Source organism: Amblyomma americanum, chromosome 5 (assembly GCF_052857255.1).
Source record: "Amblyomma americanum isolate KBUSLIRL-KWMA chromosome 5, ASM5285725v1, whole genome shotgun sequence".
Classification (NCBI taxonomy): Eukaryota; Metazoa; Arthropoda; class Arachnida; order Ixodida; family Ixodidae; genus Amblyomma; species Amblyomma americanum.
Genome location: NC_135501.1, coordinates 123307086 through 123334459, shown reverse-complemented (window position 1 = coordinate 123334459; position 27374 = coordinate 123307086). Strand labels below are relative to the sequence as shown.

The 27374-nt window shown below is 47.1% G+C and overlaps 2 non-coding genes and 1 pseudogene across 3 annotated transcripts in view; all 3 read right to left on the bottom strand.

Moving 5' to 3' along the window:
• Positions 1 to 3368: 3368 nt before the first annotated feature.
• On the bottom strand, positions 3369 to 3441 carry TRNAA-AGC (transfer RNA alanine (anticodon AGC)). The gene has a single exon. It is a non-coding gene; the product is annotated as a tRNA-Ala (tRNA).
• Positions 3442 to 9097: 5656 nt separating this feature from the next.
• TRNAA-AGC (transfer RNA alanine (anticodon AGC)) lies at positions 9098 to 9170 on the bottom strand. The gene has a single exon. It is a non-coding gene; the product is annotated as a tRNA-Ala (tRNA).
• Positions 9171 to 14351: 5181 nt separating this feature from the next.
• LOC144134161 (cytochrome P450 3A14-like) overlaps positions 14352 to 27374 on the bottom strand; it is a 51152-nt pseudogene continuing 38129 nt past the window's right edge. The window contains exons 9-12 of the transcript XR_013315123.1: positions 23382 to 23473; positions 15841 to 15981; positions 15248 to 15410; positions 14352 to 14542 (exon numbers count right to left, since the gene is read on the bottom strand). The product of XR_013315123.1 is annotated as a cytochrome P450 3A14-like (transcript). The remainder of the gene's footprint in view (positions 14543 to 15247; positions 15411 to 15840; positions 15982 to 23381; positions 23474 to 27374) is intronic.

The window sequence follows — 27374 nt, the reverse complement described above, 5'->3', positions numbered from 1 at the left end:
CGCCCCGGTTAATTCTGATATATTGTGCGAAAAAAGACCAAAGGCTATTATTGCATGGTGTCCCGTCAAATATAACCGGTCGCGTAAAAAACTGTACTAAAAAATTTCAGGACCCACAGGGTGCTTAAGGAAGCAGCCATTTAGCAATGTTCCATTCGGTGAATACGTGCACACAGCGGTCGTCTGTATTCCTCTTCTCTGCGTACTTCTGTGCTGCGTACTCTGCGCTTCCGTTTTAAGAATAGAATGCCACCACCTCGCCCTAGCTTCTACAATGGCTTAGCATTTCCGTCCAACAGACTGATTTGCTTTAGTGCACTTCTGGATGTTTATGTTGTTGTATATCTGTGCCCCCTTGAAAGCTCGAAGCGCATAAGAGACTAAGCGTTATAATGAAATGCGAATATTCAGTTTGCAGTGTTCGATTAGTGTCCCAAACCTTCCAATACTTGCACATGTTTCATGGGAGACCCTAGGGATTAGCGATGGTAATATTGAAGCGAGAGACAATAAAGCATTGAAGTTTGTCAGTACTTCTAATTTTGAGCGTACCTTACTCATCCTAATACGTTTATTATCCAGCTGGCCAATTTTTTTTTTCTATATCTCATTTACATGTCATTTCCATGTTACGTCCACTTTTATGGATGCAGGTACATCACGGAAGTGTCATGGCTGTTTTTAAGCATCCCGCGCTGCCATAAGCTTATAAAACTTGAATTAAGCATTACGATTTAACGTGCAAAGCTAAGAAAAATCTGGATGTCATTGACTGAGTCATGACACAGTCGGTCTTCACTTAAGGAACGAAATAACTGCTCTTCATTACACTGTCGACCGACATGAATATAATAGAGAACTTTAGTATAATGGAACCCTTTATCCGCTTATGCAACGCGCTTCCGTCCTTCGGAGGCACTTGCGCATGCCATCGGCACATGTAACTATCTGCGCATTCTCATTTTACATGAGTAAGTTGCACCGAGGACCAGATAAGGAAGAATACTTGACACTGCGCAGGTGTGGCTGGTTTCCCGCATAAACAGATCGTTCTTTGCTAAAATTCTCCGCAGGGTAAAAGCGTTGACCGCAACATGAGTAACTGCGTATCCACAACAGATGATCTAGTGTAGGGACTGTACACAAACTATATTTCAAGAGAGGGAGGTTTTCTACTGATGCACGTTTATTTTTGCCGCCTTAGGTTCTTGGTATAACTAAGGACAGCTATCGGGCGCCAGTAGCGAAGTCCAACAGAGTCAGATTCTGCAGCGTTAACTGTCTTAACAATAGAATCTTATTTTCGCATTTTCGCTTCTGCTGCGTTTGCATTTAAATCCGCAGCGAGCATGCTGCAAGTTTTAGGGAGTGTGATAATTGTGATGTAGTATATTATTCATTCATAAATAAAAGTCCAGCCAGGATTTCCAGGATATTAGGAATAAGGAGCAAAATCCTGTAAGTTTTTATTTTAAACCCTGTCCGTCCAGTCAAGCACACATTTTCTACAAGTCAAAGTAATTGGTCAAGAAACAGCGCTAAGCACGGGACAGGAGACAAACATGGAAGCACAAACACACGCTGCCTATCAACTGAACTTTTATTTCGGAGCACAAACATATATAAGGTGGCAGTAAGGGGGGCGGTACATTGAGGCATAATAATAATAATAATAATTGTTTTTTGGGGGAAGGAAATGGCGCAGTATCTGTCTCATATATCTTTGGACACCTGAACCGTGACGTAAGGGAAGGAATAAAGGAGGGAGTGAAAGAAGAAAGGAGGAATAGGTGCCGTAGTGGAGGGCTCCGGAATAATTTCGACCACCTGGGGATCTTTAACGTGCACTGACATCGCACAGCACACGGGCGCCTTAGCGTTTTTCCTCCATAAAAACGCAGCCGCCGCGGTCGGGTTCGAACCCGGGAACTCCGGATCAGTAGTCGAGCGCCCTAACCACTGAGCCACCGCGGCGGGGCATTGAGGAATGCGCGGTCACAGGAAAACGGTGGATAGTCCAGTCAAACAATAAAATTAATAAAAGCCTGAAGCTGAGAATGACGGACGGGTGAAGGCGATAAAACCGATAAAAGCTGCACAGTGTACAGGGTCACCAAGCACACTATGTTGAAACAGATGAAGGATTAAACAGGATGCGATAAGTATGGCGGAAAAGAGGGTGTTGAGTGTTTAAAAGTGATGGAAACGATAGTAAAAGAACGATAAAAATTTTGTGGGGTAGAAGGCCCCAGACATAAAAAGGAAAAGACATTCTACAAATCTGAAGCTTAAAAGTGGCCAAAAGGGTTAAAAAGTCTGTTAAAACCAAAAACAAGGAAGGCTTGCTGCTAGAACACAGAAATACCAAGGGTCAAGCCACCGCTCATAACGCATGGCCAGCTGCGCTTAGGAACATCAATTCTTTCTCAGATAGGCAGATAGACGAAGTATAAACACAGTAGTCCGTGGCAAGACGGATTTCAATGCCTTCAATTATATCCCTAAAGAAACGATCTCGTCCTTTGCCGATAATCGCGCATCCAACGTACACTGAGGTGCAGGTGTCGCTTTTACATTTCTTGCAATATTTACCCAGGTTCCCGGAGATAGCAATACTGCTCATGTTATTTTTGTGTTCTTGCAGCCTGATATTTATGCATCTCCCCGTTTAACAAATGTATTTCTTTCAGCAAGGCAGGGGACTGAATATATGACACTTGTGGCGCAAGAAACGTGGGGATTACCATGCGTCTGCCCAGAGCCACGAGGAACTTGAGTACTGTTGACTCTCTTGCAGAGTGAGAAGAGCTTATTGGGTGCCGAAAACACCACGTCCATGTCTGCTCGTTTGCAAACTTTTTTCAGGCAATGGCTAACGTTAGGCAGGTAGGGTGCAACGACAACTTTTTTGCGGTCGTTTCCATTGGGAGCTGGTGGACGGTGTTCATGGCGTTTCTTATTGAGGCATTCGGCTACTGCTGTCAGGAGCTGCAAGGGGTAGCACGCTGCAAGGAGGCGCCCTATCTGTTTGTGAAGACTTTCTTGAAGCAGATGATCACACGATTTCTGAATGGCGTTGCGAAGGCATGTTTGTTTCCTCTCCCGCACAAACTTAGCGCTGTTCCTTCACCATGCAATATCAACTATCCCGTCAACTCGCTCTTCAAAGTAAGTGTTGAAATATTTTTTTCATTGAACGTTGCCGCCTATAACTGACTAATCTAGTGTTGGGAGCAAAGCAAATTTCATACAATATTCATTACGTTGGCCTTTTACTATCCAGGGCAAACTGTCCGTTAAAAATAATGCTTTTCTTCGGCTTCCCGAATGCACCTGGAACGACAATGAAGGGAAAAAAAAGAATTCCGTGGAGGTGCTGGGTATCGATCCCAGTACCTCTCGCATGCTAAGCGAGCGCTCTACCATCTGAGCTACACCCCCGGACGAGGAGCGGTGTGCGCTCGAACAAAAGTTAAACCGGTAAATGAGACCGAACGGGCGAGTGAGGGCGCGCGCTCATCCATTCAACCCCGTTTGATTGTCCTGTTTGGCGCGACCGGCGTGAACGACACCTTGCTGGGCGCGCAGCCAAGTCTTACGTAAGGGTCACTGACGTGTCCTTCGGTTCTGTGCCCAATAAAGTAGTCGTGGTCAGCGTGTTAATGCATCGCTTCTATTTTCCTTCTCTTCATTGCAATTTATTGACTTGTTTTGGACATGAGATACAAGTTTGCGCTTTGTAAGGGAAGCATTTATTGGAAGTGTGCTGCGTCCTTAGACCTCGAGGGTTGGATGCGGCGCACGCCCTAAAAGTTAGAATCGAGGGAGGCGTGCTGAAAGTCGTCGCTTTAAGGATTGTTTAATTAAACGGGGAGTGCTTTTTTGCATCCGCTGCAAATACGCAGGCGCTACAGCACATGTTTTTCATAATCATGTTCACGAACGTTTGCAGGAACACAGCCACTTATAAGTTATAAACAAAAAGCATAGGCACCCTTCAACTTCCTTATAATAACTTTTGTTTTGGCTTATATCAGCTCTGCAACGCACGCTTCCAGACTCTCCATATTTTGGGAAACATACGCTCTGTACGGGGTTATTTCGATCCTTCACTGAATCATAAACGGCACCACCCTATTCCGGTCCGCACCACCCGACGCACACAACGTACACCTTCACGTCAGTACCCAATTACAAATGAAGCATCACCAAACAGCCAAGAAAACGCTTCGAATTTCTGTTCCCTGCGGCCGGTATAACGTTCGTGAAACGCTCCATTGTCTGAATTATTCCACGCAACAGGAATCGTAGCAACGCAGATCACGTAAACCTCGAACGAATTCTCTCCTCCTCGAATGGACCCTACGTAGCATATAGGAGCCAGCTACACACACACACACACACACACACACACACACACACACACACACACACACACACACACACACACACACACACACACACACACACACACACACACACACACACACACACACACACACACACACACACACACACACACACACACACACACACACACACACACACACACACACACACACACACACACACACACACACACACACACACACACACACACACACACACACACACACACACACACACACCACACACACACACACACACACACACACACACACACACACACACACACACACACACACACACACACACACACACACACACACACACACACACACACACACACACACACACACACACACACACACACACACACACACACACACACACACACACACACACACGCACGCACGCACGCACGCACGCACGCACACACACACACACACACAATCCCCGTCCTTCAGCGTCGCGCCGGTCGAATTTGCGATCGCGCGCAAACTCTCCTAAGCTCACTATTGAGCATTAAAAAAATTTTACCACTACCTCTACCTGCAAACCTTTCCAAAACTTCGTCGACGGAGAAAGGGCATAGCCACCCTCTTCGGTTTGATCTCTTTTAGTGAATTAAGTTACGCTCAAATCGCTTCTCTGGCTCGTCCGGGGGTGTAGCTGAGATGGTAAAGCGCTCGCTTAGGATGCAAGAGGTGCTGGGAAACATACCCAGCACCTACATTTCTCCCAGCGACGTACTCAGTGGCACTAAGATTTTTTTTTTAATCGCGCAAGTACCCTTCGGCATAAGACCGTTATAGATACATATGCAGGCCGGTGTCGGCAGTGAATGCCAATAAGGCCGGATGCTGGGGCCCATGTGCCCAGGTTCGTGTTTGAGTTGATTCCGACACACATAGGGATCTTTAACCCGCTTTGACTTCACACAACACACAGCCGTTTTTTTATTGTTTTCTCTTCCTTGAAATGTGACCCAGTGGCGATGATCCGATCCGGACACCGCGGACTCCGCGGCCGAGCTTCAAAACTACCAAGCCATTGTGGCTGCCGTGGAAAGAATTTCACATTAAGAAAAAACGGCGCTATACAGAAGATTTCACACAATATCTTATTAACAGTTCCGATTTCGCCGGCGCAGCTGTTCTGCTGGTTACTAGAGTGTTGCGGGCTAAGCTCTGAAGCTGTTGAGGACCGGCCATAGTCAACTGTTCTTGCTGTCATTTAGGAGCGTAATGCCAAATAATATCTCACAAACATGGAACAGCGTTGACGGTAATCGGCAGTCCTGTTTATGTATTTATTTATAAGTTGGTACCTGCACTGCCAATAAGGATTACAGTAGTGAGGTCACTTTCTCATACACAAAAAAATGAACTTTGCGCGTCAAAAAAAAAGAACTCCGTTTGATATAACATTAACAGCAAGTGGCAATAAACCATACCTTTCACAAAGTGATCAGATAAAGAGCGAATAACGCAGTACGCTACAGCTAAAAACAAGTCCTTAACGTTTTTAATTGCGGTCCCTTGATTTCGAAACATTATACTGCGGCTTTATGAATTTTTTGTTGTCTATACACCAGTTTTATAATGGTAAATACTGTGCAGAAACTTCACTCAGAGATTTCTCATTTCATTCAAACATCTGGCCCTTCGAGTTTCCTTTTGCTTTACTCCAGTTGGCATGTTTTCGGCATGTTTTTTTTTATGTGTTTCCTCTTAATGTCGTCAGGCCGTTCGAGAGGCCGACCCGCAGTCAAATAACTTGCCACCGGTACAAGTTCAATCGTCCTTTCTTTTCGGTCCGTTTTCTTAACAATTTCAATACCCAACTTTGTTTATCTATATGCTACATAAAAGTAGTGTGCGATGCTTTGTATGCACTGAGTAGCCCCGCAGAGTACAGATATGACCTAATCAAATCTGAAAAAGTATCTTGGACTATTTATGCTCCTGCAATCGAGATGCCTTTGAAATGATCCGCTTGCTGTACGTCTTAACAATTATCGGCCAGAGGACAGCCGGAAAAAAACGCCACGGGTAAGAACAGTTCATAGTGGATTCCATGCCAACTTCTGTCTGCCTTTGTCCCTCTACCAGCGGCCAAGGCCTAAGCCGGAAACGCATACAACAGCCCGCATTGAGTCGCAGCGGCCGGTCGCGCCATGCGGCTCGATGCCAAGTTTTCCGAAATGGAGTCGACGCATTCAGTGCTCATGCATCACCAATCTTACCCCATTTTCCGGTTTCAATATTTTTGGATGCGCATCATTTCTCGTCCGGGGGGGGGGGGGGGGGAGGTAGCTCAGATGGTAGACCGCTCGATTAGCTTGCGAGAGGTACTGGGATCGATACCCAGTACCTCCAAGGATGCCTTTTTTGTTATGCAGGGTCGTGTGGGCTCACAAAGCAGATATACAATCAAATTTCTTTAGTTGCTCTAAACTGATTTTAAACAGATAGTTCAGGATACTCGTAAAAGATTCTAGTGAGGCTGTTTGCGTCTGAAAAAGGAAAACAATTGAGGTGTGAGCTTATCAAAATTGTCGAGCACAAATCGAATACGAATATTTTTTCATCTATGGATCTAACGTCGAATATTAACGCACACAGTGCCTTTATTTGAACGGAATTTTTATTTTCACATGCTGAAGCATTTAACTTTGGTAAAGAAAGATTTAGTAATCCTGGACAACAAAAGCATGGTTCGCATCAGTAAAACTGCCGGTTGGACCACCAACCTTGTTTATGAGAACGGCGTTATTGTCTTTTCAAAATCGTCAAAATGCCCTGATTGAGTGCAGAACAAGTATTGCTGGTTGTGACCAGACATTTATGCCTACAGTAGGAATAAGCCAAAATAAAGTCTAACTACGCGCATTGCAGGTCGACGGCCTATACCATATCCCTACAGTTAACCCTCTAATTGAATAACTACACGCGTAGTATTCAATTACCAGGCCTTAGGTGCTCCCTGATATCGGAGACCAGCACCGAAAACGCAACCTATCACCAGAAGACAATCTGAGCCTTTTCGTGGCCCAAAACTCCTTTTTGGCCATCTTAAACCCCACCTTCTTAACGAACACGCCGATTAATCCTGATATAATCTAAGAAACAAGGATACAAGATATCACATGGTGTCTCGTGAAATATATCATGTCGTGCAAAAGAGAGTACGTAAAAATTCCAGGCCTACAGAGTGTTGCACGAGGCCGTATACACAAAGCGCTCGTGTGTACGCCTCTTCTCTACGTCCTTTTCTTTTTCGGGCTGTTTTAAGAATGGTCTGCCACAAAATAGCCCGAGCAGCTTCTACATTGGCTTAGCGTCTTCGATACGTTCAGTTTCTCTTGTATATCTGTATCTATTTAAAATTAAATGCCATTATTCAGTGGCAATGTTCGATTCGTGTTCCCCACCCTTGAATATTTGCACATGTTGAATGGAATACCCTTGGGATTAATGATAGTAATATTTAGGAGGGAGAAAACAAAATATAGAGGTTGGTCAGTACTACCAGTTTTCAGGGCCCCATGGTCATATAAATGTGCTTATAATCCGGCTGTCAAACTTTTTTTTTATTTTTCTTCTACATGTCATTTACACGCGATGCTCACTTTGTGGCGTGCAGATACGTTACGGAACAGCCAAGGCTCTATTCTTAAAGTATGCAGCACTTCCGTAGGCTTCTAAGGCATGAATTAAGAAATACGAGTTAATGTAGAAAGTCATGAAAGAATCTGGTCGTCATTGGCTAAGTCACGACACAATCGGTCTTCACTTAAGGTGCGAAATGACCACTCTTCGTTACACTGTCGACTAACATGAATACAATAGAGAACTTTAGCATAATGCAACCCGCGCATAGAGCCTTCCGCGCGCACGCATTTGGCGTGCGCAGGTGGCGCGAAGGGCCAAGTGCGGTATATTCACTCCAGTTACTAAAGAGCGGGAGCATACTTGGCACCGCGCAGGCGCGGTGTGTCCCCACGTAAGCGGATCGCGCTTTGCTAAAATTCTCTTCTGTCTGGTAGCGTCGACCGTGGACCCGAGCAGCCAGTAACGCACAGCCACATACCGTGCGCATATCTACGATAAATGAGCCAGTTCAGGGTCTGTACACCAACAGGATTTCAAGGATGGGAGGATTTCGACTGATGCGCGTTTTATTATGCCGTCATATATTGTCGGTATAACGAAGGACAACCATAATGTTCCAGGAGAGAAGTGCATCAGGTCCTGATTCTGCATAAGATACTCTTTTAACTATAAAATCTGATTTCCGCGTTTTTGACTGCGGCATTTGTATTTCAATCGAAGGCGCCTATGCTATAGGCTCTCCCGAGTGTGACTATTGTGATTTGGTACACAGTTTACTCATGCGAAATGTCAAGTCATCATATGCAGCATAGTAGCAAGGACATCACTTACAGCCTAGCCTGTAAATGTATATACCAAACCCTGCAAGGCCACTGAAACACACCTTTACTGCAGGGGAAAACAGGAGATGTATCCCTTTTTCTCACAACGTTGCCGCCTATAACTGACCAATCCAGTGTCAAGAGCAAGGCAAGTTCGATCTAATATTTTATTCCGTTGCCCTTTTAGTATCCAGGACAAACTCTCCGTTAAAAATAATATTTTTCTCTGGTTTTACGAATGCACCAGAAACGACAAGGAAGGAAAAAAAAATAATTCCGTGGAGGTGCTGGGTATCGATCCCAGTACCTCTCGCATGCTAAGCGAGCGCTCTACCATCTGAGCTACACCCCCAGACGGGGAGCGGTGTGCGCTCGAACAAAAGTTAAACCGGTAAATGAGATCGAACGGGCGAGTGAGTGCGCGCTCACCCATTCAACCCCGTTTGATTCTCGTGATTGGCGTGACCGGCGAGAACGGTACCTTGCTGGGCGCGCAGCCAAGTTTTACGTAAGGGTCGCTGACGTGTCTTTCGTAGTCGTTGCAGTCGGCGTGTTAGTGCATCGCTGTTACTTTTTTTTCTTCAGCACTTTTATTGTGTTGTTCTGGACATGAGACGGCAATCGGCAGCTTTGTGGCAGAAACATTTATTGGCGGCGTGCTGCGTGTTTCGACCTTGAGGGCTCGATGTTGCCCATGCGATGGAACGGGCCTTAGTCAAGCCTTCTTCTGGGTTTTTGCCCGTGCTCCAATCATCCCTGAGATGTTGAATAAACATTGCATTGTATTGTATTGTCCTTCCGTTCTTCGCCCATCGGCGTGTAAGTCATCGCTTTAATTTTTCTTCTCTTCAGCGCGTTTATTGAGTTGTATGAGACAATAGATACAAGTTCGCGCCTTTGAAAGGGAAACATTTTTTCGGGGTGTGCTGTGTGGTTGGCCTCGAGCGTTCGATGTGGCACACGCGCTGAAACTTACAAGCGAGGGGGGGGGGGGGGGGGGGGGCTGTTGAAGTTTCGTCGCCTTTAGGATAGTTTGGTTAACCGGTGACTGCCTTTTTGTATCCGCTGCAAATACGCAGGCGCCACAGCGCAGGTTTATGATCACGAGCGCTTACTGGGACGCAACCACTGCGACACAAAATGAATAGGCACCCTACGAGTTCGTTAGAACAATTTTTTAACTGCCCAGTTTTGCAACGGGTGGTTGCAGACTGTCGATATGGAAGCGTGAGCTCACTACGGGAGTGTTTCGTGCCCTGAGGGAGTCCTAAAGGTCAGTACTCTACTCCATGTCTGGAGCCTAACACCCGAGGGCTCCAGACATGTGCACAAAGGCAGCATTCGAAAGGGCTGCGCCCACGTGTCGTCAATGAGGACCTCGATATCTGATAAAAATCATATAACAAAAGTAAACGAGCATGCATTGTTGTTTGTTTGATCATCCTCGTTTTAAAGCACTTCTTGCGACTAACAAAATCTTAGGGATCTCAGCTTGTTAAAAAAATAAATATTCTCGCTTTCAGCACTAGTAAATCGACTCTACTGCTGCAAAAAAACAATCATTGAAGACATCACTCAAACGAAAGGAGAAGAAATATATTTTTCGCTTCCCTTCTTCCCCGCAGACTGCCAAGAAATAAAGGAACAGTTGCAAGGACACGCACGCTGAAGGTTCGATTTGCTAAAAAGGCGTGAACAGAGAGGAGGAACCGGTGAGGGAGACCAAGAGTTTGAAGGGAGGCAAGAATGGCAGATTGAAGGATGTTATCATATGCCTTTGTTATGTCTGTAGCGATTACGGTTCGTACAAGGTGACTCTGCGGAGAGTGGTCAAGCACGTCAGCAGCCAAAGTAGCAAGGCCCTCCTCCGTTCCAATTTGTGGACGGAAACCAATTTGGGAATCTGGGTAACAATCATGGGATTCTAGCCACCACGACAAGCGTGCGGCTAGAATGTTTTCATAAAGCTTGCAGATGGTAGGCGTAAGAGAAATTGGGCGAAGGGCCGAGAGAGATACTGGAGGCTGACCTGACTTGGGTATTGGAACCACAATAGAATGCTTCCAGTCTCCCGGCATGACGCCAGAAAGCCACACTTCGTTAAAAGTATCAAGTATGGTTTGCAAAGCCCTCACTTCCAAGTTGCGGAATAAGGGGTTAGGTATGCCGTCGTGCCCGGGAGTAGTAGTAGTTTTTAAACGTTCAATGGAGGACAGCAGCTCTGCCATGGTGAGGTCAGAAGTAATCCCATCGGAGGGCTCTGTAACCGATAAGTCAGGTGGAGACGTAGCGGTGCAGTCATGGCTTGGAAAAAATTGACGGGCCGCTTGTTGTGCAAATGTGTCCTCATCCACATTTAGCGCGAGGCGAATGCTCTCTGTGTAATCTCCAACCTGAGAAGGGCGCTCCATGGCGTGAAACACTCTCCAAAGATGTCGATTGCCCTGCGTAGAGGACAGGCGGGCACACCATGCCGCCCAGCGTTGCCTGCCTAGCCGCTTTGCATAGCGCCGCGCCCGTGCGGTTGCGGGATGAAGAGTAGGAAGAGCCGATGGGTCATCGGGGTGACGAGTAGCGTAAAGATCCGCCTGGCGACGAAGAGCCCACAGATTCAAGAGATGTGTGCACGGGTTTGGGTCGTCTTCATTTACAGTAGTGGTAATAGTATGAGTAGAGAGAACAGCAGAGAGTGTAGACAGTGCTGAAGAGGGGTTGAATGTAGATAAATGATTGTCTGCGCGTACAGAGTCCCATGACGTTATTCGTACAGTGCGGCGTATTCTCCGTAGACGCGTAGGCGTGAGGGAGATAAAAATAGGGCTGTGATCGCTACCCCAAGTCTCAGAATCAATAGCCCAACGAGGGTTACCGGGGCCTAACCACCAAGTCAAATCAGGTGAATACGGGCCACCTCGTGGGCGGGTAGAAGTATTCGGGTGGTTTAAAAGTTGAAAGGAATGATCCGAAAAGCTCCCTTGGATGTGTGCACCCCTTGAGGAATCCGATGGGTAACCCCACGCAGTGTGTGCGCCGTTGAAGTCACCACCAACTAGAATAGAGGTACCCGAGTTGGTAGAACGTAGAAAACGAACCCATCCCAGATTGGGAGATGCGGAGCCAGGACGACTATAAAAAGAAACTAGGGCAAGGGGTGTGCGTGCAGGTTTTACGAGAAGGGCGACAACCTCTTGACGTGTGTTGCACCACCGTGAAAGGTCGAGCGGTGTGTGCGGAACTGAACTGTGAATATAAATTGCAGATTTACCTGGGCTGAGGGAGGAGGCGGTGCAACGGCGATCAGGAATAGAGGGTGAATGATATGCGCAGAAACCTGAAAGGCGTGTGAGTGCATTATGCTCTTGCAGTAGGAACGCCCATGCCCTCAGCTTTCCGTCGCGAAGGCGGATGTTCACTTCAGAGGCGTTATTAGCGAATCCTCGACAGTTCCACTGCACCACCACCGATGATGATGCGCTATCCATGACGAGGCCGAAGAGCTTCCACGATGAGGGATATCACCTGCTTCATCAGCGCTAATATCTTATCCACTGTCGGGGTAGTCACGACTAACAGGTGGTCGGCACCTGATTGTGGCCCAGTGCTTACCCTAGGTGATTCCTCTGATGATTGCTCCCGAGTTATTAGAATTCTTCGAGAGGATTGAGAACGACGCTGTTCCCGGCGCTGGGTGAGTAGGGTAATAGGTAGGGTAATGGCTGAATTTTAGCACGTGAAGGTGCAGATCTAGGGCCTTGGTTGCTTGCGACGAGACTGGTTGCTCAGATGTGGCCAGCGGCTGTCTGGAGCCCTATACTAGAAGAAAGTTTGCAAAGCTCAATTGAAAGCCCAAAAGCAAGCGGTCTGAAGCCAAATATTAATTCTGGAGATTTAAACCAGTAAGTTGAATTCAGAGCACTTTTTTTCTGTAATAAACGACATCAGTGTGGAAATGTCATACACCTGCTTATCCACGCAAGAGCACCGTGCAAAATGCCGAAGCCCCATCTTGTCAAGTACGTTTTCGTGTTTGCCACGGGGTTCGCCATCTTCCCTTTCGTCCACCGCTTGGTCTGCTAGGGAGAGAAAAGAGTGAAATCTTCTAGCCTGAAGGTGAATTGTTCACTGTCCTGCAGGCACAACAGCTGCTTGCGTTTCACAATATATTTCGCTTCGTACCTCCGAAGACGTCTTTGACGCCTGCATTGTGAACATGAACTCAGTTATGTGGGCGCATATTGGGAATAATCTGTGGTCTTGAGCACTCTGCCTAAGGGTTAAGGGGCAGGGTATGCTGCCTTAGACCCGGGGCAGATTTCGATCACTAGTATTACGGAACGTGTACTCTTGGCAACGGAGGCATATTCCCATTTCAAAGCACAGGAACTTTTTTCAGCTAGCAATAGGGGGGGGGGGGGGGGGGGTCTTTTAAGCGCGGCACAGAAGGTTTTGAGTTTAGCAGATAGCGGATATTCAAACCTTCAATTAAAACTTTCGTAACTGCTTACTCTCCGCAGTGCTATGAGGAGGAAACCTGTTTCCGTTGCCAACCGTAAATATTCAGTATTTTTTGTGGGGGTAGTCTACCCCGGGGCTTGGGCAGCATGCTCTGCACCTAAAAAAGAATTCGCTGGAGGATAGTTTCCCCACTCTTTACTCTCATGTAGGTTAATAGTTACCAAAGCATTACAAAAGCCAGTAGTTCCCAAAGCAAAACAAAGTTAGCTATGCAAGTAGTTTGCACTAGAAAGTGAAAACACATGTCTATTTCTGGCCGAACTTACTATAAGACCACTTGCTATCTGCTTAATAACACTCCGTTATCGCCTGTTTCATCGTGCAAATATCTCGGTGCTCACATAACTCGGAATACCTCCTAGAAAATGCACGTGAACTATGTATCTACCAGGCTGACCACACACTCGGTTTCTTTCGCCGCCATTTCAGAGCTACAGACAGTTCCGTTAAGCTTCCTTTGCGCAGGACGTTAATAGGACCTAAACTAGAACGCATGATCTATTTGGGATCGTAATCAAATATATCTAATTAACACTTTACTATACGTTCAGAACTACGCCACCCGCTTTATTGTTTAAATTTACTCATGAACAGCAAGCGTATCTGCAATAAAGTCAACTCTTGGTCTTCCAGCTCTTTCTTTGCGCCGTAAATAATTTCGCTTTTGTCTTTCCAGATTATTTATTAGACTAACCAGTCACTGCTTCCTCCATCTTATATATCCTGACGCACAGATCATAGTTTTAAGGTAAGAATCCCGCACTGCAGAACCACCCTTTGCTTGAATTAATATATTCCTCTAACTCCAAATGACTGGAACCACCTCCCTGTCTTCATCGCTGCCATCACCGATGTAGACAATTTCAAGAAAACTACTCCTGATTTTGTATGCCCCTCTTCTCTGTCATGCCTCCGGACCTCGAGAGGATTGAAAATAAATTAATTAAATAAACAGTGCAGTGAAATCACATGCCGCCATTTATTGCCTTTGTAGTGGTAAATAGATACACGTCCCGCACAATATAACAGCACTTCGGTTCCAGCCATCTCGTCTGCTTCTTCTGTGTCTGCTTCGTCTGTGTTAATAACACACACATTACTACAAATTCGGACAGCACGCCATTATTAGGGTCCGGCATGATGAAAGATTATCCATGGTCCTTCGCTAGGTTCAGACACCATAGCAGGCGAGGCCAACGTCTTTTCCCCCTAAAAAAATTAAAAAAAAACGAGGTCAAATAGGAACACGGGTCAAAAAGGCTTCAACTACCGACTACATCGAATGGTTCTGATTATATGTACGCTGTAAGGAGAATACTGGACAGTATATTATTAAGATTGCTATGGTCACAAGGTCGGCACAACATTGACGTGGGAACCCGGGACGTATCTAGCCGCATTTACCAAGTTGTAGGTGTCTGATAAATGAACTTGCAAGGCGACGTGTACGAAGTATTTTAATGCGAAACTTGGCGGTCGAGTGCCGCGCTGCAGATGAGCGAGCGTTTTGTGTTGCTCACTTCACTCGAACTGAACACGGTACACCTCGAACAATTGTTTTCGTACTTATGGTACGGTACAGTGTAGTATGATCGGTTTAACCCCCTAAAGTCAAAATTTGGAGGAAAGCCATATTGAACGAATTTGACCACATCGCACAGCACATGGATCTTGTGTGCGTGACGGTTACGTATTAGGTTGCTTTTTAGGCTCGTAATTCTCATCGTTAGGCTATGTTAAGAAAGAGAAAACAGGGACAACAATGCGCAAGCTCACAAACACTTCATAAATAATAATAAATGGAACAGCTGCATCATTTTTAAATTTTTTTGTTAACCAAATTCTCTCGAGTGGAAGATAATGAAATGGGAATCCGGATCTATCGACTGGTGAACTCTGAGGTCTGGTTCTCACCATTTGCGAGGGCCCGAGTTGGAAGTAGTACTTTTGCACCAGCATCGCCATCGTAAATTTTATGTTCAACATGGCGACCTTCATGCCCAGACAGTTCCGCGGTCCAACGCCGAACGCAACGAAGGCCCTCTTGTTCAGCTTGTCCTCGTTCTCAGGGGAAAATCTAGTGTTTGAAAGAACAGAGATGTAATTACCAACATGACAATCCCCCTCTCGCAGTTTACAAATAAATCATGTGCTTATAATGAGAAACCGTTAATAATTTCATGTGCCGCACCAGATGACAATTAGACATTTCAGCCTCCAGTCTCGTCGTTAAGCCAGGCCGAGCCTAATGCACTTGAATGTGCCCGTTATGCAAAAACAGGCATTCAAAGGCTTCATGGCTAAAAATCTCGATATCTTGGAAGTTTTAACAAAGTTGTGCTAACAGTTTCATAGAGCCAAGCGTCCCTCGGCGCTCATTAGTATTCAAGAGCTTCGAGGATGATAATGCAGCACGACAGACGTCCTCACTGTTAGAACCAAAAAACGCTTGGGAAGTGTCGAAGCTGAGTGCGCGCAGATTTGTATCAAAAGGTTTTTCCTCTTGCCTCTCAGGCTTGAAGTCCAGAGGCTCAGGCCAGAAGCGTGAGTCCCTCTGTATCTGGTAGATCGGCACCATGAAGCATGTCCCAGCCTTGAATTTTGTTTCCTTGTGCTCGAAGTCTTGCTGGGCCGTCCTGGTGACAAACCTGCAGAGTTCCAGTGAGCGTGCCCTCAGTGGAAAATCGGCGTCATCAATCACAAATCAGTGGCATCAGCGGCAAAGCAGCAAGAATAATGCCCTCTTTCTCCTTCATCATTTGCAATGCTGAGCTTTGCTAGCGCACAGCATTAATATGGTATGCTCAAATTCATCCCACAGACAACTAAGAATAATACGAGTCGATCAATCAACACTCTCCAGTCGTGTGGAGATTCCTGAGTAATGAATTGAACTAGAGCCCGTAGGGCAGCTAGCACAGCAGTTGAAGTAAGATAGATAGTCCTCACCTATCCTATGCCTATCCTCACTTATCCTCACCTGCAGGCATTCAAGGCCTGCAAGCTGCACTAGCCGCGGGTCGCACGAACAACTCGTTGCAAAAATCCGCAAGCTGTACCACGGCGCCACATTGAAAGGACATGACATAATTTTCCAGTGGCCGCCAGGACACTGTGGTATAAAGGAAACCAACAGGCAGACAAGGCCGCCCGTTCTGCAAAGAACGACGGGATCCCTGTCAAAATCCGTGTAACGAGCTGACGCAGCGTGTGGGTTGCGTTCTTTAGCGCTGTAGTTCGCACTTTATGCATGGAACAATGGGGAGTTCTGCAACCGTCGCCTCAGGGCATTGGACCCCGGAGTGCGCCTCCGTCTTTCATGTGACAGCGCGTCGCGAAGCAACATTACGGTGCGTCTATGGCTCAGCGTTGCCTTCACCAATCAATATGCTTTCCGGGTCGGGATGGCCGACAGCCTTTCTTGTGAAAGCTGTGTCTGCGAAGAGACACTCTGTCATCTCCTGCGTGAGTGCCCTGTATTTGTGAACGAAAGATGTAAGCTGCGTTGTGCTCTGGACTACCTCGATCCCCACCCTTTCACAGAGGACAAGATCCTCGGTCCATGGCCACCAACAGTCGACTGCCAGTGCAGGGTAGGCAACCGGAAGCCTTCCTGATTATCATATCCCTGTCTTTCCGCCCTCTCTTTATCAATGTACGAGTCGGTCCGACAGTAATGACATAGATTTCGTTTCTCGGTAGTTACAACAGATACAGTTTCCGCGACGAATATTTTCTGGGCGCATAAGAGATACCATACCTTAGTTTTTACACATAATCGCAATCATCGCTAGACCTTTACAACAAGAGCCAACATGATTCACTAAGTGTATATTAAAGAAGTTGACATCCTCTTAACGCCGCTTACAACGGCATCACTAATCATTACTGTCCCCCTCTCCCCCGGCAACTATTCCCAACCGCCCCAAAGAGAGGCCAAAACCGCGGTGTCAAAACTGGAGTGTATCATGTGTGCGGTAGTGCACTCTACATGGTTGGAGGTTAGATGTAAAGGAGTGCTATGGAGCCTTTTGACGGAATATAAGCTTGTCTTTTATTTAACTCCTTTGTTGAGGAGGAGGACCAAGAAGAGGAAAGGCAGGGATGTTAACCGGAAGAATAATCGGTCTGCTACCCTAAACGGGGGAAAAGGGGTGAGGGGATAAAAATGAAAGAGAAAGGAGAGTCACTATGAAAAGTCAGCGTTCGAAAATGTGACAGCCTATCGCGCAGGCCAGAAGTTCGTAAATCTATAATGGCGCAAAGGAACAACCACATGAAGACGCAGAGACAGAAAGGTGCGCTATCTGTCTCTGTGTGCTCCTGTGTTTATTTCTTCGCGCCATTCAACTTTATGATGAACCAACTACACCAACAGCAAGTACTTCTGCAATTTTGTAAGAAGCGGAGCAGTGCCTTGGAGGCCTTCACCGCCGACGACCGCCACGGCCAGTGGCCGAGAACCTTCATTTCTGTCAGTGAGCGTGGATCTATTATTACTCCAGCGCACGGCAGAGCGTCTGCGCTATAGGCAGGGCTGTCACAAAAAATATGGGATATATTCTCGTCGTACCCGAAGATGGCACATGCAGGGCTACCAGCCATACCGATTAAGCACGAGTAAATAACCGCAGCAGTGGCCAAGCGGCTGAGCATCCGCCTCGCATGCGGGAGGTGCGGGGGTTCGATCCCCAGTGCCGCCGGGCACCCACCGGGGATAATATGGGTACAAGCTTTCCCCAGCATGGTGCTCGGTTTCTTTAGGATAAAATCCTTGAGAAATTAGTCATCGACCCCACCTTGAGTGGTCGAAAAACACCTTGTGACATGGCGTTCTTTGGCCACAGATGCCCTTGCGCCATAAAAGTCTATAATCATCATCATCATCAAAGACGAGTAATGGTTGATGAAAGCAACGCCAAGCCACAGGCGACACAGCAAAGTTTCTCCACGTCGTGGTAGGCCGGATGGAAGCCGGAGCTTCAGATCTGGGTCCAAGGCTTTTAAAGGTGAATTGAAAAATTCGCCGGAATTCCGCGCGGCAAGCGTTATGCCCCTCGCAAGAGCGCGAAGCCTGCCGCTGCGTCTTTTCTCGAAAAACGGATCGGCACAAAATCGCCGTCGTGGTGAGCAGTTCGCGCGACCTCATCCGCGCGGTGAATGCCTGCTATGCCGCAGTGCCCCGGTAGCTATTTACAGATAATGTCGTGCCCTTTTGTTTATGGCACTGTGATGTAGTTCTCGGATTCCCGCGACCAGTTGTTCATGGACTCCACGGCCAAGAGAAGTTTGTAAGCTATGGAGGGCAGCTTTTGAATCGGTGAAAATGGACCACTGCTGAGGCCGCTGCTGATTGATGTGTTCAAAGACGACACGAACAGCAGTGCGTCCTGCACCCGTCGAAGAAGTCTGGTCACCTATCCTAGCTCTAATGTCTGTAGTCCTTTCGGGAATGACCACGTAGCTCGAAGACCTGGCACGGTTTACTAAGCCGTCGGTGTAGACGTGCACCCGGTTTGCACGGTGCTCACGGAAATAACCAAGAATAACTTGTTTTAGTTCTATCGGCGATAAATTGATCTTTTTCATGCCAGGTATAGAAAGAAGAACACGGAGATTGTGCAGGCTCCGAAGTGGCGAAGATGGTCTAGAAGCGGGTATAAATTGGGACGGCAGAAAGGCGCGATGTGCATCAATGGCGTTTGTAAACGATGTGCGCGGCCTGGTAATAGGTAGACTGGCAAGATGGTGAGAGGGAACCCGGGATATGTGTCGACAATGTGTCCTCAGTGCGTCAACTGTTAAGTAGACACAGACTGGATGCTCCTGGGCGATGAGTACAGATGCGGCCGTAGAGGCACATTTCGGCAATCCTAGTCATGTCCGGAGAGCTTGAGCTTGAATGATTTGAAGATTTCCTATGTTTGTTTTTCTAACGTTTCCAAGTGCAGGGAGGCTGTAGTGAAGAATTCCCATGAATAAAGCATTGTAGAGCTGCGTCATCGACCGCACTGACGCTCCCCACGAATTTCCCCAAGAAAAGCAAGAACGCGAGAAATCGCCCTTAGTCTCTTTTTCATGTATGAAATATGGGGGGGTCCATGGTAGATTTCGGTCGACGATTACTCCCAGAAACCGATGGCTCTTTTCGTAGGGTATTGCTGTGCCGTTTATGCATACGGCATAATGAGACGTATTCTTGCGTGTAAAGGCAACAAGCGAGCACTTTACAGTTGAAATATGTTAGCCTTGCAATGGAGGTACGCCGCAAGAATACTTGACGCCTTTGGAAGTCTTGCTCGAACTTCTGGGCGCGTAACTCCGGCTGCCCAGTTACAGATGTTATCCACATAGATTAAGAGTTCCGCCGACTGTGATATTATGTCGACAAGCCCGACAAATGTAAGGTTTAATAGCGTTGGGCTAAGCACTCCACCTTGTGGTACTCCACGGGAAGTGAAATGTGAAGATGTTGGGCCATTCTCAGTAGTCTGTACAAAAAAAGATCTGTTAGATAAATAACTGCGTATCCAGCAGAAAACACAACCACCAAGCTCGGGAGCTTCCAGGGCGTCCAATATAGCCTGGTGAATTACACTGTCGCATGCGCCCGTTATATGCAGGAACAATGCCGCGGTCAAGCGTTTCCAATGTTTTTTGGCGCTGGACGGAATACACCAGGTCGACCAAGTTGGCAATTGAAGAGCATCCACGTCAAAACGCGGACATTATAGCCGGATATATACCGTAGTGCTCAAGGTACCACTCAATACGTGTAAGTACCATCCTTTCCAGCACTTTGCCAACGCAGCTAGCCTGCGCAAATGGACGGTGGGATGTCAGCTCAAGTGGCCATTTCCCTGGTTTCAGGAACGGAACTACACGACTGCACTTGCACTCGTCTGGAACTGTGCCTTCATTCCATGATTTTTTGTAATACTCCAAAAGGACACGCCTAGCTTCTTGTTCAATGTTTGCAAGTGCAAAGTATGGCACACCGACAGGTCCTGGCGATGATGACAGTCTGAAACAAGCCAGAGCGGCATCAACTTCCTCCACGCAGAAGAGAAGGTCCATCCCAGAATCCCGGGAAGCGGGAACATCGCTGCAATGCAGCGTTGCGGATGGGGTGGATGGTCCTGCTACATTAGCGCAGAAATCCTCAGCTACCTCGGCCTCGCCACGTCGTTGGTAGAGTGCGAGAAACTTGAAAAAGTCCAGCTGGTGTGGGGATGTTCGGAGGCCACGAACGACATTCCAGATGCGTGACAATCCTTTGTTGAGATTCGCCGCACTCCTAACCACAGTAACTGACGCCATATTTAAAACCACTGAACGAATGTAACTGGCCCAAAGAAAGTATACATGACGCTTTCAAGGAAAACGGCTGCTTCCTGCGTTCATTGGTGGTCTCCACTGTAAGAAGTGGCAACCAGTAATTCACAGATTGCTGCAGTGTGATTGTCTGCGCAGCTCAGTAAAAGTTGAAACAATCCAATAAAAAGCTGTGGACCGCAATTCTTTCGGAAGCTGTTTTATGGCTTACGGAATATTGAAACTTTGACGTTAGTCAAAGAAGATCATCGGCGCTCTGTTAAATGAGCGACTGAATTAGAAAGCAACTACAGCTTTACAGACGCTCACGTAGAGCATTCACAACGTAGCAGTACTGCAATATGAACGGTATGTTTTGTGGAAAATTGAGAATTACAGAGATTTAGCGAAATTGTTTTTCTTGAGCTGAACCATTGGCCGTTTAGTGAACCGTTTTTCCTGGTCAGGTCGCTGTTTTGAAAAAAAATTGTACAAAAGCGCGAATGACGCACCCGCAAGTCAATGAATTTTCTAACTTATAGACGCAGTTATCCTTGTTTCGTAGAGACTGCGACATTTAGGATAGAATCTTTTGAAAAATATATGTGCGCAAGTGCCTGCCTTCGCTGAATACTGTTTATCGATAGAGTTCCTGAAGTGGACCGCCTTGATTGTGACTGTCAGAAGGAGATTTGTTTTTATTCAGTGGAATGGGCAACGCAAGGTGCTTTCAGAGAGGTGTAGCTCCCATGGGACGATTACAGCTCGCACGTGCTGCCTTATGCAGTGTAAAAAAGAGCAGAAGAGTCTTCCAACTCAGTTTGCCTGTAGAGGGAGTCCGCAGGGAGTTCTCCAGTCTAACGAAGAAGGAATTTCACGTTTTGCACAATTTAAGGCAGAATAAACAGCAAAAGAATACAGCAGCCAGTTTGTTCTTTTTTAGTGTGTACCAGTTTTCACATTGTACGCTAGTGCTACAATAGAATTCACTACTTTTAAGCTATACGGTGCCTACTGTAAACGCGCTGCAAAGCAGTAGCTCCAACACCTTTGGCCCTCCACCGGGATGAAAAGTGATTGCTGTAGATCAATGGCACACCACACTACCGCCTACATCATCAACAGGCATCTAGCGTCCACTGCAACTTAAAGGCGTCTCCTACATCTCTGGAACTAAATCTGTTATGAAGCCACGTTATAACCTCGCAAACTTCCTAATCCCATCTGCCCACTTGACTCCGCGCCTCCTGCTGCTTTCCCTCTCCCTGGAATGTGCTCGCTTAACCAAAGGAACCACCGACAGGTTATCTTCCCTGTGCATTACATGCCCTACCAAAGCCAATTTCTTCTTCTGGGCTTCCTCTTGGATGTCACTAACACGCGTTTGTTTCCTGGCCAACTCTGCTCTCTTTGTTAACGTTACACCTATCATGCACTTTCCATACCTCGCTGTGCTGTCGTCGGTTTATTTCGACCATTTTAATTAGCCTAGCGGCGCCGCTCGTCTGCTTCCTCGAGCTATTTTAGTGCAGACTAGTAGGGCAATGGAGATTATACCACGTCTTTAAAAACGGAGAGCAACATTTAAAGGCAAATCGTGGATGTCCGTTGCATCCAGGCCTTTTTACAGTGGTTGCTACATAATAAGCAGTTAAGCGACAACTGCATGAACAAAATCGAGCTCTCTGAAGTATTTCCTGCACACTCGAGAGTGTGAACTTGCGCTTCTGCTCGTTCTGAACCAGTATTCTCGCAGCTTCCCATCTTCCGGATCGGAATGGGAGTTTTCATCGAGCAATGTCACGTACGTCTGACTTTCAGGCACCACCTGAGAGAAGAATAAATACCATGTCGCTGCGGCCGCGACAACACATAACCACAATATACATCGCGGGAAATAGCTGACAAGAAAAAACAAAGATAAGAATGCAATATGTGTTTTTTAAACCGCAGAAATTCTTTTCAGCAGCTTTTGACCCCGCAGAAAGATTAATCACGTGGTCCCCATTGCGGCTCAAGTAGCGCCGTTCGATCCAGTGGTGGAGTTCGCGCCTAATAGAGAGAAATATGGCGGACTCTATATCCTGGTTGGTTCCTCGCGTCCCTCCTTTGTCAATTTCGTCTACAAACGTGGTTTCGGCTGTTGGTGAGCCATTGACAGCCCTGAGATCCAAATCACACGAGCCGTATGACGTAGTAAAGTAGGAGTCGCTCGGAAACCAGGCAGCACACGTTGCCGTGAGCAAGGTGGACGGAAATTTTTATTAATTATTTGCAAATTATTAGCTTGGCTTTGAGAACTTGCACTGGGCACGGACGGCCAACGGCCTTTACTTTGCATAATACATATCCTTCATAGCTACCTTACCTTCAGAACTCTTTCAGGCGCCCTTTAATCTGAGTTCCTCTATTCATGTATAGCTTATATACTCGTCTTTTTCTTTAGGAAAGGAAGAGAAATTCTGCGAAAAGTTCTCCGCTGGCAAAGCCCTGAACGTTTTTGTCAAGTGGCCACCACGCGTAGCCATGCCCGCATATAACAGCTGTCTCGAACGACAGGTCACGTGCCGCCTTCTTGATAGAAGGGGACGAAGTGCAACAAACAAATGTAGCCCGCACAAATGTAGTCGCTCGCACACTCATGTCCAATCCTCCTATGTGGGCATGTGCCCTAGTATCAGGACAACAACAACAGCACGCCCCATGCATGCCGAATAGTCGCTGGCACACTCACGTTAGACCCGGAGGATACAGGCGAAGAGTTTCGTTCACGACTCGTTCCAGATAATTCAGCCTCTTTATCACAGTCTCGTAATCCAGCTTGCCCTGCATGACAGATTCTATATTATCTATATTGCTACTCAATATTGCTGCGCAACCGACGACGACGCCATAGTAAACGTCGGTGTGCATCCACACTTGTAAAACGTTAAGAGATATACTACACCACACACTCCTTATGCTTACACTAAGCTTCACCAATTACCATCGCGTCTCTGCTAAATGTAGCGTAAAAGGAAAAGAAAATTACATTTCGTTTAACTTATATTTCGTGAAGCTACAGTGAGGAGTTAGTACTAAAACATTGTATTCAAAATGAAATGCTAGGCAGTTCCAATGGCGGTACGTGCACATAATTGCAGCGACAAATACTTGCTTCAAGAAAGCACACAGGATATCATTTAAGCCTCCTTTAGATTCGACCTGCTCTTGACTTGCCTGCAATTGATTCATGGCGATCTAGGTTTCAGGGGCGAGCGTAGCCAGGGTAATATCAGCATAGTAGAATAGGCAGCGCCAGGCGCTCAACGAGAATAATAGAGGAAGCTCGAACAGTGCCACCTGGAGATAGCGCCCAGCTTGCGGCATTTTATTAACATACTGTCAGGGCGCACAATACTGCACACTTTCTCGCTCGTTAATTGCCCTAGCAAATTCACGCATAAAAGGCAGCTGACGGAGATTTAAGCACCACTGTAACTCTGTTGGCTGTAGCTTGAATCCGAATGGCATTAATGTCAGCTCACATTTTCAACGATCACTCAAGTCCCTCTTTTTTCAAAGCCGGTTCAATTTTGGAGGTGAATATTAGTAAACTATTCTGTTAGAATCAAGCTTAGTACATTGCACTGCCCATCAGTTGTTGGTGTCAGCGGCACCTGTGTTGCGCCTTTTCCGAACCGTGTGGGGCAGCTAAGTTCGAGCTTGTGCCTTTAAGCCTGGGGTCCAGTTTGTCAGAGCTCCTCTTAACTGAGTGGCACCGTGTGCAAGTCCATCATGACTGGATAGGCTAGCCAATGGGGCACCGTGTATCACCAGCCGTACCTACACCCGCGAACGCTTTCGTGAATTCTGTTTCTCAATGCCGTTTTACTGCGTCAGCCGTTACGCGAAAGTTCCTCCGCATTCGCGTCGACCGTCCTTACACTCTCGCGTCCATGATCACCGGCCATAGACATAGGTGTTTGCGAACAGCGCGCGCGCGCATTGATGGCGTCATCATCCGGTCCACATGCCCCATTTCACGGACAACACAAAAACAGCTACGCGTACATATGTATAGAACCGACGGCTCGGGCACGGCCATCCAACGGTCGCTCTATAGTAGAATCCACTCTGTGGCGAAGGCATCGAATCAGAATCGCAGGCCCTAGCCCAGCGCGTTGCGAAGCACACTTTCTCTGTGTCATGAATCAGCCCTGTCGTTCATGGCCTAGTGTGGCTGTTTGTTTGTTTTATTGTTCAATGGTTATTTAGTGGCAGCGGGAAACAGCTTAATAGGCAAGTACAGTCCTCCGTGGCACCTTCTTTGTGGTAATCATTTGGCCAACTAGCTATCCCTGAACACTCGTCGTACCACCAGGGTAAGAGGCTGTACTTTAATTATTCAAATGTAGGCAAACCTTCTATGAAATACCTACTGCCCGAAACAATCAAGGTTGACCTTTGATCCCCACCAAATTTCTGGGCCCATAATCTTGGTCACTGAGCTTCCTCCTATCGTCGTGGTTAATAACGACCAACAACACCTGATCCACAAAGCGACCCAAATTGTCAACACTGGTCATTCTTTCGCTCACTTCATTTCGCCTAGCGCACCTCAGAGAAGGCCAGGAGCGCCTTAAGGGCCTGTATTCAGGTGATCGAAACGGAGGCGCCACCAAGGTTACCCACGTCCACTCAGGCGATGGAGTTCTTTTGGCGGATGAAAGTGTGAGTGATGAGCGGTGACGTTGATATGAAGTTGCGATCGTAGCTCTCTAGTTCTAATACCCCACCGAATGCATACCACCAGAGGAAAGGTTTCTTGTTTCCGTGTCCATATTATACTTCGCCCTCATGAAATAACCGATCGATGCCGACACTTTTTCCAGTGTGCTCAGTGCTGCTTGCGGTTTATGAGGGGTCTCCTGGGACAAATTTCAATGAGGCCACTGAAGCCACTCTGGCGCCAGAATGTAGAGTACCAGCCTTTAGGCTGCGTTTGAGGTCTGCGAGATAAATTTTTTATTGCTGCCGCCGCGCCAGTGGTACACCCTATAGGGTGTTCGCACCACTCGAGCACTCTGTAAACTCTCCTGCCACCCCGCACACCCCGCCCCTCCACGACATCACGACTCGTTTGCTTGGCTGCGTAAGTGTCCCGGTGAGCGCCATCTTGCCCACCGCCTCCGGGCATTGCGGCAGCCGTAAGTCGGGGGAGTGCCACCCTCTAAGAGGCGCCGCAGTTAATAGAGAGTTATAGCGTATCGTTACCGTGTTTACGTTACCGTTTACCGGGCCCGGCTAGCGACATCTGCGCATGCGCCCCCACTTACCGGTCCGCAAACACTTTACGGAATCCCTTTTAGCGTTGCGGAGAGTTAGCGTTCGCTTGTAAACAAACATGGCGGCGCCCTGCACGGCCGCTTCGGATCAAACACAGCACCGCCGCCGCGTTCTTCGGCGCCAATTCTCGCCATACATGAAGGCATTCGCTTTTAATTTGCAAATTCTCACCCATACGTTGAGGTTTGAGTAACAACTAGTCCATGTTTTTGAGATTATTTGCCGATTTTTGAGCAGTTAAGCCTGACTATATGTCGTGTAAATAGCCAAATAGCAACGACTACACTGCAGCTCTTAAGTTTCGTGCCCGATTTAACATTTCTCTATATTTCTATGATTGTTTTCCTCGAAAAAAGACTGGTAATTCTCTTGGTATATTCATCAGTATTTTCAGAAAATAAAAAAGTTTCTCGGGCGCGGTGTTGGCGCGCTTTTACTTACTGCCACTAGATTGCGCCACAGTGTTCACATCCAAACACATAAAGAAGCGACGTTGCGGCACGGCGAACAGGTGTCGTAGTTGTGCTTTCTTTTTACAGCGCTCGCAACTCAACGTGCGCTGTGCATGCAAGCTTACTGAGGTCTACGTAGAGAAATTGTCTACTGGCCAGGGTAGGCACAGGTGTCTAGCTTCACGGGCACATTTGAAAAGCCGCTGAGTCGGCTGTTAGCTGAAGTGTAGTCGGTACGTCTTTATATGCGGAGAAAAAGATTATTAAAGTGTAGCATCTCACTTCATAGAAATGATTGTAATGCATCCGTTTTTTATCATTAAAAATGGGGCATCTGCCATCATCATCACTCGTTTTAGCCCTACGGTAACTTGTTACGGGAGAGACGGTACGCTAAAACGTCTTCTGGCAAGCGCCGCGCTAACCAGAAAATCCGGCGTCCGGTAACACGGTAAACGGTAACGTAAACACTGCAACGATATGCTATAACTCTCTATTGGCAGTGCGTTTTCTGCACGGGGGCCGTTAAAGTTTCGAAAGGGGCAAAAGTCGGTCGCATCGGGGGCTTCGAATCCGTCGAATGAGCCCCATGCTACGGACGCTGGTGCGTTGGGTCGTTCTTGTGAGCAATTTGCCACGAAGAAGGCATGAGGGAAAGAAAACAAAGCGCGACCTGCGTTCCCGGCCTAGCTGTGGTCATCCATAAGGCGGCCATATGAGGCCTTCTACCACTACTGACCCCTCGGCTGGTAATGCCAACAAGCTCTCAGTTATTAGCGTGCTAAGCAACTAAGCATAGATCTGCCATTTTCTGCTTACTCTCATATGGTTCCTTGCTTAGCACTCAATCTAAATTCCTGACGTTCCCAACCTAATTGAACACTGCTTCGCGAAATTTTGAGACAGGCAGCGTATAGCTATGAATGCTCACAGATATTTTGCGTGGT